This window comes from Anopheles aquasalis, chromosome 2 (assembly GCF_943734665.1).
Source record: "Anopheles aquasalis chromosome 2, idAnoAquaMG_Q_19, whole genome shotgun sequence".
NCBI classification, from domain to species: Eukaryota; Metazoa; Arthropoda; class Insecta; order Diptera; family Culicidae; genus Anopheles; species Anopheles aquasalis.
Genome location: NC_064877.1, coordinates 69,949,269 through 69,962,843, shown reverse-complemented (window position 1 = coordinate 69,962,843; position 13,575 = coordinate 69,949,269).

The following is a 13,575-nucleotide window of genomic DNA, read 5'->3' as shown; positions in this document are numbered from 1 at the left end:
TTTCTCTCCACAGGCTCCACGGCGTACCTTAACCTAAATGAGGTAAAGGTATTGTTGAAAATAGATTGCACTTTCTTTCGTTGTTAAGGACTGTTGAAAAGGTAATTTTATGCTAGCAATGAGACGCAACGGTCTGTGTGATAGGATCCTAACATGATCTGTCCGATGATTTGACCAAATCGCCGAGAGAAAGGCTTCGAAAACGTTTCATATTATTCGCATTCATGTCTGATAATAGAAGTATGGAAGATTGCGTCCGAGTGCGACGCTTTAGCTTAGGTATCTTTGCATTCATAACGATTGCTTTGTAGCGAAAGGATTCCATTTACATCCTGTCATTCAACATTTCACACGCTTTCTAGTGGTTGTCCCAGCATCACCACCGATCGGTTTGCCACCTCTTGCGTTGCTCGACAGCATCAAAAACGGTCAGTTAGTAGACACCAGTAAATGCAAAACTGATTGTCTCTTGCGAGAAGTGTTTCGAATTCATTTAATCACGCATTCAATCTTCCCACCATTAGTCGAAAGGATGGAAAACATATGTCCATTGTCTCTGGATTGTGGGTCTGGTGCGGCGGATACATTGTTGAGTCGTGTCGCTAGGCGCTTTGCTCGACACGATAAGAGTAATCAGTTACAAGCTGTTCAATATTGGGTTGGTGATTGTGTTGAAATGCAGAGCATGCATTTACAATGATAATAAGTAATTTGATATGAAGAACAGAATGAATCCTAATTATTGTAAATATACACAAAATATGGATGTTCAATATTGGGTTGGTGATTGTGTTGGAATGGACAGCATGCATTTACAATGATAATAAGTAATTTGATATGAAGAACAGAATGAATCCTAATTATTGTAAATATACACAAAATATGGATGTTCAATATTGGGTTGGTGATTGTGTTGGAATGGACAGCATGCATTTACAATGATAATAAGTAATTTGATATGAAGAACAGAATGAATCCTAATTATTGTAAATATACACAAAATATGGAAAACACTGTAGGGAAAATAACATAATAGTAGTCCACATTGTTTCATTTTAAATCTGGGAGCAAATAATTCGACAACGTTCCTATTTTTCAGATAACACTTATTTCTGAAGATATTCATTTATCTTCAATGCTCTTAGTCGTTTGGGAAAAGTTAAGTTAAAATTATAAATGCTTTAGCAATAATATGAAAGAGGTTCTGACTGATTTGTAAGCCTTTGCAGTAGGTTAATAGAAGTAATCGTTTCTGTCCAAAAAGAAAATCAAAATGTTCTTAAGTAAGTCATTTATTTCAATTTATACCAAAAATACGTAAAAGATTGAATTGGATGAACGAGGAAAATGTTTTCCTACTTTTGATGATTTGATTTGAAGTTTTGTAAGCTTAAATGATTTTTGCAGTGTGCACTAAATGTATTATTTGGACTTCTTTTACTTAATTCCATCGCCGCTGTTTCTCGCGCTTTAAACAACTTATGATACTTAAAACACAATCAATGGTACGTTTAAAAGTAGTTTTCCTAATTTGCACAAATTTAAAAACCTAATCTATAAATGCAATAATGGTGTGCTGACCTTCAATTATTTCGCAATATTAAGTCAACTATCAGGGAAATGGCAGCTAATCGTTAATAACAATAAACCAAACACATTTAGCTTATCAAATATCTCTAGCTTATCTGATTTTGAAAAACAAATTACACTAGATTGAAAGAAGGGAATCACTGCGACAATTGTCCTTCCCCTGTCTGCTGCTATCATTATTTGTTTAAAACCATTGCAAATGATTTGTGCCGAGTGTGTGGCTGACAGATTATTAATCACAACGTATCAAAAAACCGCGTGCCCAATTGTGTTTGTTTGCTAGATCGATCGGCGAATGAAGTGCGTGACTGTCACCATTTCTAAAAAAAAAAAAATTAAACGGAAATTCCGCCATTACTCAAAGCCCGCTCGTCGACCAATCATCGCCGGGGAGCCGGGTGTCTTGGGTCGCGATTGGTCGACGAGCGACTCCCATGCTCCCGCACCCCCGCTCTTCATCCCCCGCGTAACATCATCATCTTGTTGATTTTGTAGCCAGCCACCCGTCGGCCTCAGTCTGAGTTTGTCCTTAGCTTTGCGTGGATCGTGCGCGCGCGCTCTCTCTCCACTCCGTCAGTCCATACCGTCGGCCGGTTGGCGCGCACACGTGGAATAAGTAATCGATTGGACCGTGAGCGTGTTCTAGGCGGCGCGTTGGGCGATAAGAATTGACGTGCAAATTCACGGGAATCACATGGTGCGTTCGTTCTTGGGAAATTGCTTCGATAACGCCTTCGGGAACGCGGAGATCTAGACGTCTTGATAGTGGAACTACACCGTGGAGTCCAGTTGGCAGTCTCGCAACCAGACACAGCAGCAGCAGCAACCTTCAAACGAGATCAAAGTAGCCTACCGATCCTGTTTGCGGATCCTTCCTTGTCAAGCAGTGGAACAGCGAGAGAGAGAGAGAGAGAGAGCGAAGTTGAAACAAACACAATTAGCCGGCAGCTAATTGAATTGACACCGTCACGTGCGGGTGTGAAGGAACGGTTCCGGTATCGGCTGGCGGTACCGCGGTGGTGTAGTGAAGTGTTCCGATCGTTGTCTTACTCTCTTCGGTTGGATGGTGTTGCCCGCGACCGTGTGGCTCCACTACTTTCGACGCCCTCGAGTGTTCCGCAAACAAAGTGTTTTCAAGCGACCGCGCCTGAAGTATCTATAGTCGCCCTGGCGAGTCGCCACCCCGGGCCACCGTACTCACCGGTAAAGTGTCGAAAATAGCACCTCAAGCCCGCGCCTTTTTTAACATTTGCACAGTGTGCTGCTAGTGCAGAGATCGAGCGAGAATCGAGCGAGTGCGAGTGGTGCAGAGTTATGCAATTGCGGCCATTGGGGCCGAGTTTCGATGCGCAAATAGTTTGCCACCACAAGCCGGGCGACCTCTCTCGAGAGGGTGCCTCTGCTCCGGTTTGCAATTAGCCGCAATTAGCTTCAAGAGGCTGCAGTCCAGAAGTAGTTGGCGCGAAGCGAAGGTGACGAAGCCGAACCATCACCATCATCATCATCAGCATTGAGCCGGAAACTCAAAGCTACTTGGCACATCCTGTCCGCTGACGTGACGTGGTGGCAAGTGGCCAGTGACCAGATACTGAGTTTGGAATTTGGAGCAAACAAGCATTGGTGGTGTTGGTTATCTGCTGCTGAAGTGGTGCCACCGATACAAAGACAGGACGTCGCACGAGAAAGGCACAAGGTAAGCAACAACAAGGCCGTGCGGTTAGAATTGTTCCCACAGTGTCCTCTTCCGTGATGCTCCGCGGGTTGGTTTTGTGCTTGGTGGCGGTTTGTCTTCGCGCCGTTGTCTCTTGGTCTGCGGTTAGCTCTGCTGCACATCCTGGGGGCAGGAACAGAGTCAATCGATTCCTGAGAAGCACTCGTAATTATGCAATTTAAGTTAAACAAAACGTTTTATCTCAAGGGTAACAGTAAAATGCTTCAAGACCGAACCATCCCCATTCGTCGTCTCTCTCTCTCTCGCTATTTAAAAGAGATTTCATTTTGTAAGATTTCTTAAAACAAAAAACGCGTTGCCCTAGTGTGTTCCTCGGTGTTTGCGTCTATGATTGCAACCTGTGCAACACTCATCCCAGACCGATTCGAGCTTACAAATTATCCAAAATACATTTTGTTGTGCTCGCTAGCACCAATTAGACCGAAATAGAAATGGCGTTCTGCAAAGCCCATCCACACAGCATTATAATTGGTCTCAAACCGACCTGAAGACAGCTGTTCTACATACACGACCACGGCACGCCACGGAATGGCCACGGCACGGAACCGTTGCGTGTCCAGCGCGCGCCGGTGAGCGTGTTGATCCGCGTGCCATGTCCTTTTCGGACAGACAGCGGGAACAAAGGCATTGGGGGGGCCCATTTGAAATCCCATTTTGCGTTTTTCTCCCTCCACTGGCAAAAAGCCATGGCGACCATTCTACTAGCCCCACATAATCGCTGCTAGGCGAAAGATGAGGAGAATGTTTTCATTTTAAACCGATTTAGCAAGGCCAATCGGGGTCTCTAGGGAGAGAGAGAGAGAGAGAGAGAGAGAGAGAGAGAGAGAGAGAGAGAGAGAGAGAGAGAGAGAGAGAGAGAGAGAGAGAGAGAGAGAGAGAGAGAGAGAGAGCGGAGCCATTTGCCATTTCATTAGCAGCACTAAGTAGAGCCGAAGCTATATCGCGAATCCATTAGTAAAATCCCATTAGATGGGGGTTTGTATTTGAATTGTAAATGCCAAAAAGTAAGCTGAATAGATTGGGTCCCTCCGTGGCGTCGGTTTTAAAGCAATGCTTGGCTGTGTAGAGGCTCCAATCTCACCGAATCCATGCGGTGGAAGGAAAAACGTGGTAAAACAGTGGTTAAGACGCGTATTAATAACCGGCTAACTGGAAGTTTCCAAATGAAACGTCTCCTTTCGTTCGCCGGATCATCATAATTTTCCCCGGTTTTTCGTTCGGTGGATGGAAATGGGAAAACAACAAACAGTTACACAGACACCTCGGTGCGTGCGGTTGCATCAATTGAAGGCAATGCAAATTGAAGCTAATGTGCTGCTCACCTCACCTGGTGGTGCTTGTTGGCGGAGGATGTTTTCCGAGGAACGTCTGACTCTCTGTGCTTCTCGTCGGGGGTTGCGTTTCTCCTGCTCAAAGCAAATAGTAAAACAAAGCATTTGCTCCAACCGCCAGCGTCTAAAACAGAACAACCCGGGGGGAGGTGGTGGGCACCCCATTAATCACGCCCGTCAAAAATGGTAAACATTACATTTTTATGTTCATCATTAGGCTAACTTCCTTGATTTTCCTCCTCGCGTGGAAACGACGCAGTTAAAATGGCCACGGCTCTAGCACCCCACTAGGGGTTTGAAAATTGAAATGTGATCATTAACTTTCCACCCACTGTGAGCGCGTGTGTGGTAGCGCCTGGTACCGCTGCTCCCGTTACCGAGCTTGTTGTGTTGTGTTGAGTTGTGTTGCGATTTGACGTGCGCCTCCGCTCAGGGAGAAGGAAAATGGCTGGCAAAAAGGTTGCAACACAGCGAACGAACGAGCGAGTGAGGTTTTTCCGACACGCGGAAAAGCGGCGAACACGATCGTTGCTTTAATTAGTTCCCGATAGAGAGAGAGCGACCAGATGCCGCCACATAATAATAAATTCTAATTAAACATAAATGAAATTGAATCGCTTTAGGGCCGGTTGGTAGAGTTACGTTAAACGTGATGGCCGCGGCCAAGCGAAAAGCATAAAGCGTCAACCATCGCGCCCCCCCCCAAAAAAGGAAGCGAGGAAGGAGTGCCAGCTCCCCGGGGTGGTGGTAGTAGATGACGAGCGGTTGTCAACGGGGTGTCCCACCGTTTTGTGTGGTCGTTCCGCGTCGTTTGTCGCGGGAGCCATTTTGTTTGTTGTTTGCGCGAATGACGACGACGGCGACGTCAACGACGAGTTCGCGCGCTCCGCAGGGTTGATGGGGTCGCGGGCGTAAGACAGTAGCGGGCGACCGCGTGCGCACGTATCGCGTCGGCAGTGGCCATAAAGTTTTGCCCCTAATGAGCTTGTAAACACGGCGGACTGACTAATTAATTGCGGTAGTACTAGCACCGCTTAAGTCGCACGGAATCCAAAGCACGGGGAGTCCATTGAGTGAGCGAGTGAGCGGGAGAGATGTTCAATCTTTTATGCTGAAGTAGCATATCAGCGGCCATCAATCCGAAGGATGGTGGTTACAGACAATGGTGCGATTTCTCTGCACTCAAAGCTCGCGTTTTGCACAGCTTTGGCCACGCGAAGCATAAGCGAATTGTTCTCGATTCCACTCGATTAGTGACCTCCTCTAACATTGGCGCCTAGGTGCTGCTGGCTGGCTGGCTGGCTGACTGGCTGGCGGCGGATATGGCCCCAATAACACTTACCGTTTGCCATGGCCAGGGAAAGTCCGCGGTGGCGGGGGGGGGCCTAACTCAATTAGCAATAAATTCTGCCCCTGTTCTGACGTCGGTGGCAGCAGGTTGCGATCCGTATCACACCCGCTGGTTACCGGTGGTCCGGTGTTTGCTTAATTTACAACACTCGGTAATGGCCGTGCCGAAGCACCCGCAACTCGAAGAAGGTTCGCTCTTCGCACTCCTCTCGCTCTCTCTCTCTCTCTATCGCTCTGTTCTGGCCACAGATTGGGAGCGCACCGAGATCGCAATCGGTTCTGATTGCGCCGGCCACCGAAAGTGGAAACCACTGTACGAGCAACACTTTCTGACAGCTGGACAACGCCATCGATGTGAGCTGCCGCCCGATGCCGCCCCCGAATGATGATGCTCATGATGATTGTTACAGAGCGACGCCTCAAAACAGAAGCGCCCCCACCGAACACGGTAGTTGCCGCGTATGGCCCGTAGTCATGTCAGATTGCGCGGTATCGGGACAGGACGCACGTCCCAGCGTTGAAACACGCGGTATCGCTTAATCAAATTAACGTTCAATTGGGCGGCGAGTGGGGGAGTCCATCGAATCGATCGGACGGAAAGGCAACCATCGAACCACGTCACCACGGTTTGCATGTCGTGTCCATTTATTTACTTATTTTGCTTTTGTCCGCTGTTTTATTCTTGTTTTTCTGGTGTGAGGTGAGGTGAGGTGGGTCTCGGTCTTATCACGCAACCCGCCCACGAACGGACGGAGGCGCCCCCTAATTTGAACCGTTCAGCAACAACAACAACAACCGGGTTGCTGCAATCGATAGCGACAATCGAAGCAGCCATTGCACTCGGCGGCCATCATGCACACAACAAGGACGACGACAGCGGGTTTTTGGGGTTTTTTTTTGGTTTGGTAATTAACTAAAAAGGCCATTCCCGCCTGGTGATCAACCCCTTTTTTGGGGGGGAAGTGGCGGCTTGGCATCGTATGATAAGTTGGAAAGTTACTAGAAAACTGACTCATTTAAAAAAGGCTCTAGAAACATGTTCATCCGATAACATTCAAAGCTTGATTTTCAATCGAGTGCTCGAGTTTCAAATGAGCCTTACTACCTTATTTTAGTATAATTAAACCAGAAAACGTTTGTTATTTAGTCAATGACCTATGAAATGATGAGCGGCTCCCGATCAAGTATTGCTCGTCTTTTCTCTGAACATCTATCAACTTATTAGGTGCTTCTTAGGTGCATAACTCCATTATTTTTGGCGAAAAAACCATGTTGTTGTTTTAAAGATGTTTTTTTTGGGATAAACGAACTAAAATGTATTTTTAAAATTGAGAGGAAAAATGATTATTTGATTATTTTGAAGTAAAAACTATATAACACCATACAACAAAATACATCAGGGTGGATAAACTTGTTTTGTGTGGTTTTCGTACCTTGCTCCACTGTTTTTGTAATATCTTTGGTTCTAGGAGGTATATTGGAAAAAAATGTAAAAAACATAGTAAAGAAGAATAAAAAACAAAGCTATTAATATGTGATACAGCTTTTTAGGCACAGGGTTTCCATGAAAAATCAGCTAAAACGTAGACTTCTTCCATGTACGGTGGTATATCTGAATTACAGTTTCGCAATTCGTCAAATGGCAGTCAATGAAATGTTCTACGACAATGAGAGTTGCTCTTGTGGCTAATCACAAAGATATGTTGTAGAAGACCACAGAGAGGTTACTTCTTCACTCGCTGTCCATCGTGTATGACCGATTTGTGTCCTTGGAGTACACAGCGACAGTCGCTGACCGGTGCGACTCCAGCACCTGCATCACATTCGTCAACTTCGAGATGTTGCAAACTCACGGTACGACCGCACAATCGTGTGCCCAATCGCGTAGCGAATCGAGGGAATTGAATCACCCCGTTGACAGCCACAATGTTCAATTAAATGGCGTAATGAAGTCTAATGACCTGAAATCCCCGGAAAAGCACCTTAATCACTCGAACGCTGCTGAGGTTGCTCCTTGTCACCGAAAATCACCAAACCAACAGAAGAAAAAAAGGTAATCACCGGTTCCGGCCGTTCTCGCCATTGTGCCGTACGATCGAGCACCGATTTGTGATTAAGCCACAAACACGGTGGAGCTGATTTTGTAAATAGAGTAGAGCATATGGGTTACCGTCCCGGGCAGCCATCCAGCTGATCGATCAGATCACGACAATAGGAGCAGACTCGGTGACGGATGAGTAGAGCCTGGGTACACGCCTGCACGTGGACCTGGTGTGGACTTTTGATGGATTAAGCGCTAAGCGATAAACAGAGCAGCGACCGACGTGCATGCTCTCCGCAACCGGTGAGTCGATTATGGTTAATCATCGATTCACACTCGGTATCAGTGTTGGTTGGTATCAATCATCGATTATGTTGACACAAATCGATTATGGGGCATGATACCGAGACGACGGTCGGTGGCCACCTCAACACCACACCTTCCTTTGCTTCCTTCCTTTCCTTATCTGCGATGCACTAATTGAAGATAAGGTCCAATTGTACGGGCTTCCAAGCGTGTAGCGATAACAATCATTGGGCGCACGGACCACGGTCCACGAACGAACGGTCGGTATCTATTCCAAATCGTTTAGCGTACGTGCGTCCTACGAGTGTGTGGCTTTTGCGGCAACCAAGGTAACGGGTGGTGCAAGCACATACCCTGCTGACGCCACACGCAACACCTGGCCAGAAGGTGCAGCCAGAAGTGAGTGCAGCGGCGATGGGCCAGCGTCGAACGGTGCAGTTCGGGTCTGTAAGTAAACTACACGCTGCAACTGTCAACCACGCCATGTCGCGGCCCCTGTCGTACCGTTGAGTGATGATAGAAACTTATTCTGCTTCATCATCAACCATCAACCATCACGGTTGACGGTTCATCGATTTGTCAACCTGGGGATTTGTTGGGTCCAGCGTTTTGTTGATGTGACCGTGATTTCTCGGGTTATTGATTTAGGCGCCATTGCCGTGGTGGAAGATGTCAAATGGAGTGAGCGAGTGACTGGAGAAAAATGCGGGTCATTTGCGTTCCAGAACATGTACCAGCAATTAGCAAATGTATCTGCTCCCCAAACGCCTCGCAATGGCGCTTCTTTCACATCTGATCAGTCGCACTCCATTAGCCTGTCCGGTTCAGGCACTTTGACTTGAGACTTGAGCTCGCTCGCTCGCTAGTTTTGTGTCATTTTGTTCTGGTTCACTCCGTGCCACAATGCGGGACGAAACGAAGGTAAAGGAGGCTCCTCAGACACACCGAGAAGGCCCAGGTGGCCAGATAGATAGAGAGAGGCACAGAGGAAAGGAGAGAAGAAAAAAATACAAATTAAACCTTCAATCCCGGCGTCAATGTTTAATTGCAGGAAACGTTTGACAATTAGTTTAATTGTTTTGCGCACGTTTCCTGGCCGGCTGGCTCGCCACGCCACCACCGGGACACCGTTTCTTCCCAAATGAAGTCGCAAACGACGGCTTGAAGAAAAAAAAAAACCTTAGAAAACGGCACACCAGCATCGGTAACTTCATGCGTCACCCCAACGCCCGTGCATTGTCAGTTGGCGCGCGCTCTCCGTCCGGGCGACTCGGTAATTAAGTTAGGTTAAGGAATGCTGATCGATTTAATTGATCCGGGCCTGTATTGGCGTTTCGCGCGCGTGATACCAATCGACAGTGACGGTGGTGGTGGTGGTGGTGGCGGCGACGACGGTGCCTGGTTGGACAAGATTCCTCGCACCGGGAACAGCGTCCGGAGCCGAAGTCGAAGTTGAAGCTTTTTGTTTGTCGTTTGTCGATGATGATGAAGGCTGTGCCGTGTCGTGGCACCAGGAATTGCATTTAATCAGCTTAACTGTGTCCAACTGCGTGCCCGGGTGTGTGGAAAGCGGAAAGCGATCGTTCCGGATGATTAGGTGCGATTCAGTTCGGGATCAATCCCACGGACCACGCTCCAAGAGGTGAGTTTCTAGCAGGAGCGTCGATTGTTCGCGAAAATTAAGCTTCAATAATGGACCTCAGAGGGGCCCGAAGGCGTGCTTACCGCACCAATAAAGATGCTTACTTTATCCATTTTTAATGGGCCTTTGGCAGATTTTTGGGCGCCAAATTTGTGCACCAGCGACCGGATGCACCGAGGGCCATCGATGCATCCGTTCGTGTCTAAGATGACGATGGTGCCAAAGCTGCAGCATTCCGTGGAGTTTTCGGTGTGCAACGCGCGTTCTCAGTCGCGCTGAGTGAATTTGCGCTGATTGGATTGGCGCAATAAAAGACGAAATTACTCCAGGCCGCGCGCGCTAAGCGGATTATCGGAGCTGAACGGAGAGAGAGAGAGAGCAAAAAATCGGAGAAATCATAATGCACGCACCTGGTGCACCATGTTTCGCACGTTGTTAACACCGACACCGAACGCTGGCACCCCAGCGAGGGGGAGAATTTCGGTTTTGGCGCCCTTTTTATCGCGGGAATGAGCTGACTGATAAGCAGCAGCAGCAGCAGCAGCACCAGCGAAACACCAGCATATCACGGGGCATTCCAATCCGTGGCTATCGGAGACACTGCAGCATTTCTAATTATATCCTCACAATCGTTCATTTCCGCGCGGTCGATCGTTCAGGGTGCGTGGAAGGATTACTTCATTAGCGTCCGATAAGACCTGCCGGATCCTCGATTTACCCTTCATTACGATAAGGTTTAAGGGAGCTTTACGGGATTTCCTGGGGCCACCGAACGGTGCTGACGTGGCAAAAGGGGGCGCGTAGACAAAAGACGTAACGTCTACGTGGTTCTGCGTGGATATCTCGATGTGTATATCGTGTGCTTGTACCTCGCTGACAACTTGAGCACTCCGCTGCTACAAGTGTTTGCAATTCCAAATCCATCACCATGTGCTCTGCGACCCCTTTTTCTTTGCATGCCTTTGCGGACAGTTACACATCTCCCACCCCAGGGGGCCCCCCTTCGGTGCTGACAGGATGTATAAACAAGCCAAAGTTTGAACAACGTCCGATAAAGCCAAATTAAATTTAAAACTCCAATGCCCGGGGGAGCGGGGATCTGTGGGTCCCTCACGGTGCTGACTTCGCACACACGAGACACGGGACGGGAGAGTCCTTTTTTCTCCTAGAGTGCACAAAAAGGACGGCAACAGGGAGTCGATAATTTGAATTTTCCTCACCTCCGGTCGTTGGTCGGCATTTGAAAAGCGTAATGATGGTTCGCATTTGCAAAACCCGTTCCGCTCCGTTGCAGCCTGGACTCGGTGAGGACCCTCCCGGGGGGAATGAATGCTGGTGTAACTGTGGCCCAGGTGTGTGTTTGGGTGGGGGTGAAATTGTTTGCACTTTGGCACGGTAATTGCTGCGATAAAAACACCCTCACACCCGTTTCTTGACACGTGAAGAAGTTCATCGTTCGTGTTCGGGACAGTTTCACCTCACTGCTTGGCCACCCTGGTTGCCTCCGGTGGTCTGGTGCATATTCATGATGATGTGAAGTGAATGGAGGGTCTCGGTAGGGTTTAAGGCAAATCTGCCGGAACCGGAGTGTGTCTGTGTGGTACAACGAGTTAAGGGTTTTGCGCTAAGATCCCCCCGAAGGAGCAGAAGGTCAAGTGCAGAGAAGGATGGCAGGTGTCAAAGGTGAGACTAGCTCGTGTCTGCTTTGCTACGTATTTCTTTTCGTGTCCTCCAACCATACACCCCTTGAAAATTGTATTTTTCTTTTTGTTGATCCCCATTTTCCAATTGAAATCTAATTTTATCAATTTTCGGTGACAAATCGACGACCGCAAACGGTTGTTGCGCAGCGAAAGGTCAGTGCGAAAGGTCACAACAGTGAAGCCCGCCAGCTGGCCACCAGATCGTCAATGACACAGCGAAGAACCGTGTCGTGTATCGCGGGCAGCACCAATCCGTCAACGGGCATATCATCGGTCGGAAAGGGTGCTCCGCTGTTCCGCAATCTACGTCGCCGTCAGCGAACGATGTTCCGGACTGGGCTGTTTTTTTCTTCTTCCTTTTCTCGGAATTGAGCAACACAATTACACACATCATTGATTCCCGCAGCCGATGGAACGGAACGGAACGAATTCGTCCAAAGGGGGAGGGTGGTGCGGGATCATTACGCGGCCGGTGGCCAAGGGCCCAGCCGGCTTTTGGTCGCACCGATTGGCCACACCGTTTTTTTTTTCGGGGCCCTGCACTTCCGTCCGTCCCATTCCGGGTTTGGTGTACGGCTATCAGCTTGTTGACATTCACGCGCGAGCGACAAAACCCGTTAGTCATGCGATTGGGCCGTGCGATCGTTATTGGATGGAGTAACTTTGTTTTTTTTATTTTGGGTTGGTTGCCACGTTGTGGAGTGGCCCTTTTTCGATACACAATCGATCAGCACCAACATTAAGCGTGATGATCTCTTACTCGCAACTCAAGCTGTTTTTGAGGCACAATCGGTATTGGACATTGTACGGCCCTATCGAAGACACACTTTACCTTGTCCTCCTGCTCGTTTGCTTGCTTGCCACGAAGCGAGGAGGAGGTTTACGCTTTAAATTGAATTAGCTGAACAGCAAAAACGCGAACGCGAATATCGGAAATCAATCAAGTTCGCCCCAAAGCCAAAGCTTCCAACTATCCGAGCGAGCAGCAGGCCGCGCCGAGCCTGGCGCTTTGCTAGCGTGTTCCAACCCGTTCACCGGACTTGTACGCGTGCACTTCCGGCCTCGTGTTCGTTTAACAATGAATGGGACCTGGGGCAGTGGGGGAACCGTCGTGCTGTCAATTGTTTATTGAATCGCGGGCGCACTCGCGCCTACATACTAGCACCTTTTAACAAGCCGGCCAGGCCACGGTGCACGGGGCTACCGGCGTTACCAGCCGTGCCAAACAAACACCCAGTCGCTGCTGCCGTCGCTGTTGGTTGATCGTCGTCCCTAATGAATATAATAAAATTTAAAATCAAATCGAATTTAGCCAAACCAATTCCCGCCAACACCTACGCGGAAACGGAGGGTCGAGGGAGGAGTAAACGGAAGTGTTCCTCAACCTCCTTTCCATCCCCGCGCTTCAACACACCCAAGGGTGTTTGTTACGATGTGAAGCGTGGAAGGAAACCGCCGCACGATGTGCAAGGGTTGATGGAAATTGTTTAATCAATTTTCACACCGCCACCCTACTCTTCCCTCAACGATTCCGAGGACACGGCAGGGTGAGTGTTTTTGTTCGCAGTGTGTAAGGACGTGTGAGGTGGAAGTGTTGTAGTGTGGAGCGTGGAGCGAGGACTTACACTCCAAGCACAACACAACATATCAGCATCAACATGGACAGTTGAATTATCGTTCGCCGGAGGAGCAGGCGATGGAGAGGGAAGGGAAGGAATGACAACGACCAGGAACCTCCCACCACGATCCTGTCGATCCGCGACAACTGTTTCCGCGAAAGTGGAAGTTTTGGGGAGCAACGGACCGAGAAGGAGAGAGCGTCCGCAAACAGGACAATTCGCCGTATCGCCTGTCCCTGTGTATGTGTGGGAAAGGACTGG